The sequence below is a fragment of the Grammomys surdaster genome, unplaced genomic scaffold (assembly GCF_004785775.1).
Source record: "Grammomys surdaster isolate TR1022 unplaced genomic scaffold, NIH_TR_1.0 63, whole genome shotgun sequence".
NCBI classification, from domain to species: domain Eukaryota; kingdom Metazoa; phylum Chordata; class Mammalia; order Rodentia; family Muridae; genus Grammomys; species Grammomys surdaster.
The window spans coordinates 4,515,083-4,526,919 of NW_021604565.1; the positions used below are offsets into that span (position 1 = coordinate 4,515,083).

Below are 11,837 nucleotides of genomic sequence, written 5' to 3' on the forward strand. Positions count from 1 at the left end.
GCTAGACTGCACATGCAGATGTGCGGCTACAGCCAGGAGTGGGCTAGTTCCACCTTAGATGTCACACCATGACTTCTGTGCCACAGGGGCAGCTGCAACTCGTCTGTTTAATGTTGCTCTAAGAAAATCTGATAGAAATGGCAAGAGAGGTCTGTTTGGGGTCACAGTTGGGTCAGAAGTGTCGTCACTCTTGGGCCCATGGTGAGGCAGATTGAAGGGTATGGTGGGCCAAGCTGCTCCCTCCTCGCTGTCAGAAACAGAGAGCCAGGGAGGGAGTGTGTAAGGACAAGGTACAGCCTTTCGAGGCATCCCCAGCAGCCCACTTCCTCTGGGCCCCTCCTCCGCTCAGGCTGAACCCATCACTGCTGAATCTATTGATGGAATTCAGCCCTAACAATTCAATCACCTCCCATAAGCCCCACCAGCTGTCCACCAGGCTTCTAACACATGGGACACTTCCTATCCAAAGACAAGAGTCCGAGACACCAGCAGGTACAGTTCCTACAACATGGTGCTTCAGTCCTCACTCTGCTTCTCGAGACCTCTATGGAAGGCCAGTGCTACCCCATCTCCGTCTCTTTCTTCATCCTGAGATGCGAATACTAACTGGACTCTTGAGCTCTGTGGAGGACGAGCAGTGTACACAGCTCTCCCAACCACTGCCATCATCAGGACCATGAGGCTATGTTTACTGTGATCGTGATCAGCAAGGGTACCAGTTACATCAGAAATCCCAGAGTGGTCTGGGCTTGGACTGGCATGTCAACAGAATCAAATCCAGAGTGAAATTATTGAGCCTATGCAAATGACAAGTCAACACAAAGACATTTTATGTTTGATCTTAGCAATTGGATTACTGTAAGATTATCACTTTTTAAAATGAATCCTGGACTTTAAAGTGTCATTTCACCCCATTTAAAAGATTTAGAAATCTCAAGTGTCCTGGCCTTCCTGGCCTGATCCCATTACACACCATTTACTGTGCCTTTCTGCTCACAGAGAAAAGGGTCCATCTGGTCTGTGTTTTCCCAACCCCTCACAGAATGAACTTGGTAAAACTAAACCATTGTCTTTTATTGAAATCTTATGCCTGTTGAGAAATTCAGAGTTAAGTCTTTGCTGTTAGGAGAGCTGGATCATTGGTTTGGTTTTGTTGTTGTTGTTGTTTGTTTGAGTTTTTTCCGGGGTGTGTGTGTGTGTGTGTATGTGTGTGTGTGTGTGTGTGTGGTGTGTTTTGTTAACTGATGCTAAAGAATCTATGTGTTAATAGCTGATTATCTGCGCCCCATAAATGCCTTCCTCTGGTCTCCCAACATTTGACAAGAACCTTGATTCAGGGGTTAAATACTTTTACTATAGCCCTGTTTCCTCTAGAGCACCTTGCCTTGCACATTTACTAGTGACCTGAAGTGCAGGACATTCTCCAGTCAGGGGACCAGTAGTCTTTAACAGGGAAGCATGCAGTTTGGAGTAGACATCGGATGCATCTCTAGTACACTCACAGGCCCCAGTGTCTACAGAGCACTGTCTGCTCCTTTTGTGCCCACTGGCCGACTCTCAGGCTTTTCAGTGAAGAGAGTTTTCTGTTTATTGTTTTTCTTTCTAAATTAATGTGAATTCGCAGTTTGTTCTCTGTAGTATCAGATTCCTGTCCCCAGTTTCTGATAATCCCTATCTATGTGTCTCAGGCAACTCTTCAAATGACCAGGTGTACAGTGAAATCGCCTCCCGCACCTGGCTCTCTCCTCTTCTCTCCTGGCTCTCTCCTCTCTCTCCTGGCTCTCTCCTCTCTCTCCTGGCTCTCTCCTTTCTCTCCTGGCTCTCTCCTTTCTCTCCTGGCTCTCTCCTTTCTCTCCCGGCTCTCTCCTCTTCTCTCCTCTCCTGGCTCTCTCCTCTCTCTCCTGGCTGTCCTCTGCTTGCAGCTCATTGCTTTTCCTAGAATCAACATTCAGATTAATGGCACCCCTGTTGACTCAAGCCAGGAATGTCTGCCCGGGTGTAGCTCCTCCCCATTCAGTCCACACCAGATTCTGGATTGAAGAGAATAATGCAAAAGTTTCAGGATGCTGGTGCTTAGAGGGTCACGTATTTGCTGTCACTACTATTCCTAGTGTCTTTCTGACCTTCGATTCCTCTGTTGCCACAGGTCAATGCTTTGTTCCTGGCCTTCATGCATGCACATATATGTACAGATCAGGTCTGAAATCAACTTTCTGTAGCTTCTTTCAGAGTGACTCTCCCTGACTGAGGACCCTTCTCATGGTTCTCACACTGTGACCCCTGTGCCTTTGTAACCTGAAGAACTGACCCAGACACCTGACCATGCAGCCCTGTGGCCCTGCCTTGGACAGCCCTCCAGCATGCTTTACCCTGCTTCATGGGGTTGGATTTCTTCCATTTTGGTTTTTCAAGACAGGGTTTCTATATGTATCCCTGGCTATCCTAGAACTCACTCTGTAGACTAGGCTGGCCTCAAACTCAGAGATCTGCCTGCCTCTGCCTCCAGGTGCTAGAATTAAAAAGGGGATAAACCACCACCACTCAGTTCCAGGGCTGGATTTCTTAAAGTGTTCTAGAATGTCATGCTTCAAGACAAACATGTAAGACTCAATGTACACTGTTCTCACTTCTGAGAATGTTCTGGCCCTTTAGTTCTTCATTAATTCTGGAGCCTTTTTTAGACGCGCCTCAGTTTCCATCTCCCATGAGAAGCCCTCTTTGATCCTCTAGGTCCCACAGGATCCATATAGTTGATTAGCTGCATCTCCAGTCACGCCCTGCTGCTGCTAGTCACCTCTATATGACCTTCCTATGGGTGCTGAGCTGGAAGGCAAGGTTCTAATCCTATCTTTGTACCTACAACATCTAGTTACTGTGTGGACCATTCAGGTTTCTATGAATGAAGCATTTTCAACACTAATAAAGAAAAGGCATTCATGGAAAGAGACTGACCCCAGCCTGTGCTGTCCCTCTGACCTCACACAGGCATCTTCTCAACAATGTAGCTTTGTTTTCTCTTTTTGTTTTTCATGTCCATGTTTTAAGGAAGTAACAGCAAAACCTGTCCAAGGTCCTTCACTCTTCTGCTGATATCAGTGCTACAATGTTGGCTACATTCTTTCTAAACTTGAAATATGGTATGGTTTCCACATGGGAAAAGGCTCAGCCTGGGTCTTTATCACCTCTCTTGATGACGGCGGCCTATTCTGTAATGTTTAATTTGGGAGTACACATTTCAATTGCCCCAACCCATTTGCAGGCTTCCGCTGTGCCCATGCTTTGGGTATGTGCATCACATGTTCAGGTGTGTTTCCTGTCCCCCAGCTCTGAGAAGACAGAATCATTACTTCCCAGGGAGGTGTGGGCTCTCAGTCCAAAGCAACACTGTATTTCATGAGAAGCCACAGTTAACACAGCGATGAGCTGCTTATTTGAGGAGCGAGGGAGAGATAATGGTATTCTTTTTTAATTCATTCAATTGTAGGCAAGAGCCTAGACCCTCTGAAGTGACTTTGTAGTCAAAGGTTACTGTAGGGCACCACAGACCTTCAACAACTGCTCCCACTGCTTTGCTTCTGCTGCAGAGCTGAGGAAATGACGGCTCCTCCTGGCTTCTCTCTGAAGTTTGGCCTTTGGCTGAGAAACTTGAGGTTAATATCAGCATACACTGTTAGCTTTACTTTTGAGAGCAGTTCATTTTAATAGCAACCTGCCTGTATCTTGAAAAGCATCCAAAAGCAGCAAGAAAGGTTTGGCCAGGAATCTAAATCAGTAAATTACCTGCTGTCCCTGGGTAACAGTCAGCAGAAGACTTTGCAGTCAGTCTCATTAACCTTTTTTTTTTCTTTTCTCCTATATTATATTCTAAATCACAAGAAAATATGTCTATTCACTTCAGATAGTTGGGAATTTTTTTAAATTTCTTGGTTCACACATCATCCAGGGTACCACTATTGCCAAGTTGGTTAATAGTCTCCTGACAGTTTCCCCTAAGCCCACACAGACTTTAAATACTCCTGTGGGGGAAAAGAAAACTTTCACAAACACAGGAGAATTACACAGTGACTACTGAGATCCTCAGAAGGCGGAGTTGCAGTAGTCAAGGCTTCAGCACTGCCTGAACCCATGCTTTTTCCTCTTTCCAACTCTCTTTTAGAGAGATCAGCTGCATGTAAGGAGAACAGAGGAGACACAGTGCTTGGGGCCTGGGAAGCTGCTACTTGCTGCAGATACATGTCCTCTCCCTGTTGCAGGGAGCACGTATGGTCTTACGCTTAGGGCACAATGGACTTGAAGATACATGCAGAGCTCAGATCTGGGTGGCTATTGACTTTTCCTCTCACATCAGTGTTTCCCAAGAGCACATATTTATTTATTCATAAAGCTGAGGTGATGTCAGACAGGAGTTAAGGCAGTGTAAATCCATGGTCTGTCAGCGCACTTGCTTGTGGCATGTAAGTCTGCCTTGCAGTACAGGGGCTGCAGGGCTTTGCTGCACAGGAGGCAGTCAGCACAAATGTGTCCACGATAGACGTTTATGTAGTGGTTGGCTTGTTGGAATATATACAGGGCTCTCTGTGTGACTAAACCATATACATCTTACAGAACTGCAATGGTCTGAGTGAGGTGCCCCTCATAGTCTCAGGCATTTGAATGTGTTGTCTACAGTTGCTGACACTGTTTGGAGAAGCTAAGCGTGTGTGGCCGTGCTCCCGTTTGCTTCCTCTGCCTCCGGGTGTGGTTTGAGATGTGAGCCCTCAGCTCCTGCTCCAGGCAACAAGCCTGATGTTTGCTGCTCTGCTTCTCCATACAGTGATGGTGACTGACTCCTACTTCCTGAACCCTTCCTTCTGTAAGCCCCAAATAAACCCTTCTTTCTATAGGTCATGGGGTTTTGCCATAGCAGTAGAAAAGTAACTAAGATTCATGCTAAAAGTGTTTACCTTTTGTCATATAATACTTGGCTTTTGAATTTATTTATAAAAACTACATGTCAAATTTTCCCTGAATCCTAAACTGGTTGGTTTAGGGCTAGTGTCATAACAGAATTCCAGACAGTAGTTTCTCTATGAACTCTTTCTTTATCTCCACATGGTAGAGCTGGGTGGAGATGCATGTGAAGTAGACACTGGCCTTATCTGTTTCTTGCCCTGTGTGACCTAAGGCAAGTTCCTGGATTCTGGGACGAAGGTTGCTGGTTTAAAATCCTGTAAGCGCCTGCGTGTGAACTAGCAAGCACTCATATCTTGGTTTCCGTAGTCTTTCGTGCACCCAGCTCGTCTCCACATCAGAGTAACTCACCAGTGTTTAAAGAGGAAATGAATGGGATAGAAGGGGTAGCGAGATGAGAATTATTCCCTCTGGAAGAATACATTTTATTCCAATTTCAACAATCTGGAAACTCAGATGCCAGCAACCCTTAGAAACTGCATCAGGAAGACACACCGTGGGAGTGGAGACTGGGAAGCTCACACCTTGTCTTGACAGTATCAGGTGTCCTAGGGTTCTAGCCCCTTGCCTGAGGTTAGGGTGGTCTAAGTTACTGTTCCCTTAAATCTCAGCTCATGACGGTAGCTGTTCTCTGCCCCATCATGTCAGCTTGTGCCTTAGCCTGGACACTGTGTAGATTGTGCGTGTCCCAGAGTTTCCCACATTGAACTCCTGATGTCTAGTATGAATGGGCACCTTACCTTATGAGTAAGAGAAGAGTCTCAGAGCTGATTTTGGAGGTCATGGCGGATGTAACTCCTGTAGCGGGAAGGCCAGTTACCCACAAAGACACTCCAGGGGTGACCTGTGTAAACACAAAAGGAAAAGCATTTAAGAACGTTACCATCGTGTTGAGGATTATTTGCTGTTTGCTACACTACTTTAGGTAAGTCAGTAATATTCCTCAGCAGTCTGCTCTATATTACTTAATTCTTGTCATTTGCCCTTTTAAAAACTAATTCTAAACTTCTCTAGGGATAAACTAGGAGGTCATTCTCCGCAGCTCTGAGCTCGGCTCCATTAGGGCCTCCTTCGCTCCTTGGGCCCCTCTCAGCCAACAGATGAACCTGGGAAAGAGTACAGGGAGATGTGTCACATCACAATAGCCACCACACCCAAATTTCTAACCCACTAAGATGTTGAACTCTATACTGCTGGGATGAAGTGTGGTTTCTTGTACTTTCCATGTGTCACTCAATTGTAGAAGAGCCTTTCCTATTTGTGTGTGCCTCAGTCAACTCTGCAGGCAACAAAAAGTTTATCCGGATGTCCTCTTGTGCCCAAGGGTTCTTCTGCAGCGAGTGTGGGGATGAGGGGAGCAGTGCCTCTGGATTAATATGCATGGAAGCCTCATAAATACTGCTTTGTAAGACCATCTCTCCTTTGAGCCTCCTCCAACTCCATCTGACTAAACTTAGAGCAAGTTTTCAGCCTGGAGTCTTAGGTCCCAGGATAGTGGCATTCAATGGAGAAGGGCTAGAGCCAGCCCATGGGCAGCCCAAGGAAAGACCTGGCCAGCAGCAGCTAAAGCCACTTCCCATAGTTCTTTTCTCTTGGCACAGAGCTTCTCCGATGAGCCTACCTACCTCTAGGGAGGAAAGCTGTCCCAGAACCCCTTATCAGTGTACAAAAAGGCAGACAGCAGGCTCTTCTGGACCTGAGTCTACTAGAACCACACAGACTGAAATGCTCAACCTGACATCTCTAGGAGAGACAACCCAGCCCTCCTTAGGATGTTTGTTTTAGATTTGAAATTTCACTTCTTCCTGTGTCCTTGCTATAACAAAACATGTGACAAAAGCCACTCAAGGAAGCAGGGGTTTTACTGTGGCTCAGGGTTTCAGGGCATAGTTCACCAAGAAGGAAGGCAGCTGGAGCCCAAGACAGCTGCACACCTGCATCCACAGTCAGAGAGCACGGAGAACGGAATTCTGTTGCACAAACATTTTCTCCTCTGTAGGCAGTCCAGGTTCCTAACCCAAGGAATGCTCCACTGGCATTAAAGAAGATCTTCCTGCCTCAGTTAACCTACTCTAAACATACACACACACACATGAACACATGGGCACATGCACACACACTCACAAACACATGTGCACACACTCACAAACACACATGCGCACACATGTACACACACATTCACGCACATGTGCACATACACACACACATGCATACACACACATTTATGCACATGCACACACACACAAACACATGCACACACTTACACACACATGCATATATATACACACATACAAATGCATACACACATGCACACACTCACACATTAGCACTCACACATTCACACTCACACACAGAGCTAGAGGCTTGTTCCCACAATGATCTAGATCCTACCCAGCTGATCATCAAGCTTAGCTTCACACTTAGGACGGTTCTGGATACTTTCTCGACTTATGTATCCTTTCCTTTTCTCTTTCTCCTCACCATCCCATCTCCATTACTTGTTCTATTTCAAAGAAATGCCAGCAATGCTCTATGGCATAGCACACTGCCCAGCATGAATCTCTAGCACTCCTTTGATACTGTCAGAAGTAGATCTTCACTCGTCAGGAGGTCAGCCATGGGGAATCTTGACCAATGTCAACATGTTTCTGATAAAGACAAGGTTAAGCCTGTCTCTGGTGACAACACATCAGCCAGCATCGACAAAGCAAAACTTCCAACACCTCCCATGGGGGCTAAAATCTGTGAATAATAAAACAAGTATAATGAGGCAGCCAAGAAACGTATGGACCAAGTGTGTCCAGCACGTCATCATTAGCTCAGTCCTTTGCTGTTTCTCCCCAGAGGCTGCCACCACCGTGGGTTTGTTCTCAGCTGAGTAGACAGAATACAAAGTGTGTTTGTAGAGGTAAAGACATTGCCAGAAAATCATTGAACCAAACAGGTTGTTTTTGTAAGAAGAAGCAAATACAAGAAATGTTTTGTGGTTTTGAGCCTCCGTTAATAAACATGGTGACTGAGGAGGAGTGTGGGCTCCTTGGTAACATCTATGTCATTGTTGAGTAAACAGTAGTGACTAGATTCTAGTTACTATTTTCTCATTTTGAATTATTGTTTTAGAACCTCTTAATAAAATCTGATACATTTAATACTTGAAAGTGTGCCACAAATGCACACACCAAAACCAGATAAGAACAACAGACTAACAAGACCAGATCACGGCTTGCTAGTTGACCGCCTGCCCCCTTCCTCCCATCAAACATGGTGCTACATACTGGAAATTTGTGTGTGTGTGTGTGTGTGTGTGTGTGTGTGTGTGTGTCGCCCTAGATGGTTCCTTCCCTAGTACCCATATCTTAGGAACCTCAACAACAACACCAGCAGCAACCATGCTACCCCACTTTCTTCTCCTTTTTAATTGTCTTTAGCCACCTGATGATAACTGGGTGCTAATCAGTCTTTTGTCAGTCTTACCTACAAGGAAGAAAGCAGAGACCTCACCATTGTGTCACCTGTTGTCCCCAGGGTACAGGGCAATGCCTGGAGCAAGGAGGCATTCCTAAACATTCCTTCTAGCCACATACTTTCTTCTCTGCATCCTCTGGGCCTTCCCTGAATCCATTTCAGCAGATGTTGTTTCTGGGTCCCCCCAACCTAATGCAGGACAGAGCTTTACCCTGGCTTTCCTGGCTGGGGACCTCATGGTGCTAGGCACTGTGCATTCTGCTGCTGGTCAGCAGCTACTTTCTGTTTTGTTAGCGTGGGAGTCCCTTGAGGTCAGTGAGTCCCAGAAAGCTTCCAGCTCCAAGATCAAGGCTTTGGACAAGAGCCTCATACCCATCCTTGAATTGCTACAGTACTGCTGGCTCTACAGGCCAGCCGGACACATGCTCTGCTCGCTGACAGACAGTGAGCCTGAGGGCTTCCTGTCCTGGTACTATTGCTATACTCCTATGAGAAACTTCACCCTCTTCACATTGCCCAGCTCTAGCACATGGCCTGAGTCTGAATTTGTTCTGTCTGGCAATATAATCACTACATTGTCTGCTAATGGATGTATTTTGCATAATAATGAACCCAACTTTTTCTACCAAGTCTACTTAGTTTATGCAAAATAGATATAATTTGGAATGTGTATGAATCATGCTATTCTTTTGGAGATCAGAGAAGCTGTTACAATTTTCTAGGCTCTTTTAAGGTTAACAAAAGAAAATGTTGGTTTTGTTTATCAGAGGCAGTGTTTATTGCCTTTGAATCTTGTAATCTTTGTGACTCCCGATTTGAAGAAGAAAGATGGTTTCTGCCCATCTTTTACCTCTACAGTAGTGCCCTTGGTGCATCAGTGCTGGAAGCATTAGGAGACTTGCTCACTGGTTTCCAGTAGAATAGAATACCTACTCCAAATCAAGCCTAGCTATTAACAGGAAAAGGAAGAAAATTAAATTAGCAGGGAGATGCAGCCAAGGCCTTTGGAAAGTACCATGGCGTCTCTTTATATGTGATTCCCATGAGAAACTCATTTTATACTGGAAAGACAACATTTGTCTCCTGAAAGATGACAAAATATGTTGCTTTATTAAAGGCAATGGATTATTGCTCATAAATGGAAAGCTGGGAATTCTCATTTTTTAAATTTTGTCATCAACTTGTAGTTCGTTGTTAAAAAAAAAATGAAAATAAGAGTAACCTGCAAGAATACCATTCCTATCTGGTATGCAGTTTGGTTTTCAGGTAGAGTTAATTGTAGCTATTAATTTAAATGTCAGGCATATGAATTGATAGCTAAACATTTTAGAAGTTCTTGCTTTTGGGGCGTTTACTGATCTTTGTCTTTCATGTGAACTTGAAACACAGATGCCTATATCCTTGAAAACACACATCGAAAAGGCCACACTTGGGATAAACTACCCTGGAGAACAGCTAGAAAGGAACTTTTCGCTCATACACAAAGTCTTCTTTTTTAGTAGATTTTGTTTATACAATATATTCCAATTACAGTTTCCCCTCCCCCACCTCCTACTTACTCATCCACCCAAGTCTGCGCTTTTTCTTTCTCTCTCTAATTAGAGTATAAACAAGCACCCAAAAAGTAATAAAATAAGATAAAATTAAAACAAACGAGAATCAGAAAAATTAAATGGGTGAAAAAGAAGAGGCAAAGAAAAAGCCCAAGAAACACATTCATATGGGAACACATATCCACGTACACAGAAAACCCATTAAAAATAAAATTAGAAACCATAATATATAAGGAAAACATCTGCAGAGGGGAAAAGTCATGAAACAAAACAAAAATCAAAAAAACTTTCCAAAAGTATCATTGGCCACAAGTGCTGGGTGTGGGACCTGTCCTTAAGTGTGGCTTGTATACCCAGCAAGACTCCACTGGAGAAAATTTTACTTTCTAAGGGATTATCAATTCAAGATTAGGAACTCATTTCAACTTCCCCTGTCAGTAATGAGACACAGTCTGGCTTTAGAGCTATGTAGGCCCTGTGCATACTCCCACAGTCTCTGTGAGTTCATGTGTTGTGCCCAAAATCTTTAAGCCTGGACCTAATGCCAGTTATCTAGCAAGGAAACAAGCATTTGCTCATTTTAAACTGATAATCTATTAATCTTTATTCTTTTCAAAAGCAAGAGCTCAAACAGTGTGTGTGTGTGTCTCTCTGTGTGTGTGTGTGTGTGTGTGTGTATGTGTGTGTGCCTGCATTTGGAGGCCAGAGTTTGTTAGAAACTTTCCTGAAATACTCTCTAACTAATATTTTGACAAAGGGTTTCTCACTGAGCTGGGGGCTGACTCATTTGGCTAGACTGGCAGGGCAGCAATCTGGGGATCTGACTGATACCCCACTGCTGGGGTTGCAGGTGTGAGCGGCCACAATCAGCATTTTACGTGAGCACTGAGGGTCCAGACGTAGGTCCTGAGGACCTTGTACTTTCCTGACTGAGCCGCCCCTCAGCCCCCTGTCTGGCTCGTGTTGAAGGCCTCCAAGCTTGACTGTGCTTTGGAAGGCGGTAGACAAGGATCGGTGGCAACTTCCGACGATTCTCTGAAGAGAGGGTGCACAAATCAAGTTTTACATATAACCATAGGTGCCTTTGCCTCCTCTTGGACCTGGCCACTTATATAGGACTCATCCTATATAGGGCCAATCTATATAGGATCCTGACTCGTATCTTCCAACCAGTGGCTGGACCTAAGTTTTGTGCTGGAAAATCTTGCTGCTGTAACATCTGACATTAGTATAGTACTCACAGATCTTATTGTATACCACACTGCAGTACTCACAGTGTACTCAGACCGAAGGGCCTGTCAGGTCCTCTCTCCAGGGCACTGACAGTTGTAGAGGAAACAGCCATCTACTTTTGTGAAATACTCATGGACAGAAGCTGATTTTTACATATACTGTTTGCCCTTTAAAAACATTGTATTTTCTTGAGTTGTAATGCCCTTGGTGTCTTAAGACGTAAATATATAATCTGTTTTCTGAGTACAGTAAATTCATGCTAGCACTTGGATTCCTTCAGAAAAATTAGAGCCTGGCTTTAATTCCATTTAGCAGTAACTGATGGATTTAAATAATAGGTATGCTTCATGTGATTGTTAAACTTTTCAGAAGTGTTCGGGAAACTAGTAACCCCCGGTGAGATCATTGCTTTGACTTACAACTTAGATCCTTTATTCTTCTGTAGTCAATGTAGTCTTGTGCCTTCTTCTACATGGAAAGTAAAGAAGTAAAAATGTTTCCAGTTCCAGCAGTCGAGTGACCTCTTCTTACACAGATGGAGCAGCAAAAGTGAATATTGTTGACAGTAAATGTGGAGCAAACCCTGTGCGAGGAACGGGACTGTGGAGCCAGAAAGGCCGAGGCAAATGCACAGGA

General features: G+C 44.5%; 1 protein-coding gene across 5 annotated transcripts in view; it reads left to right on the top strand.

Annotated features, from left to right (window-relative positions):
* The window catches only part of Pag1 (phosphoprotein membrane anchor with glycosphingolipid microdomains 1), a 137,592-nt gene that overhangs the window by 57,039 nt on the left and 68,716 nt on the right, over positions 1-11,837 (top strand). The gene's annotated exons all lie outside the window — the stretch shown is intronic.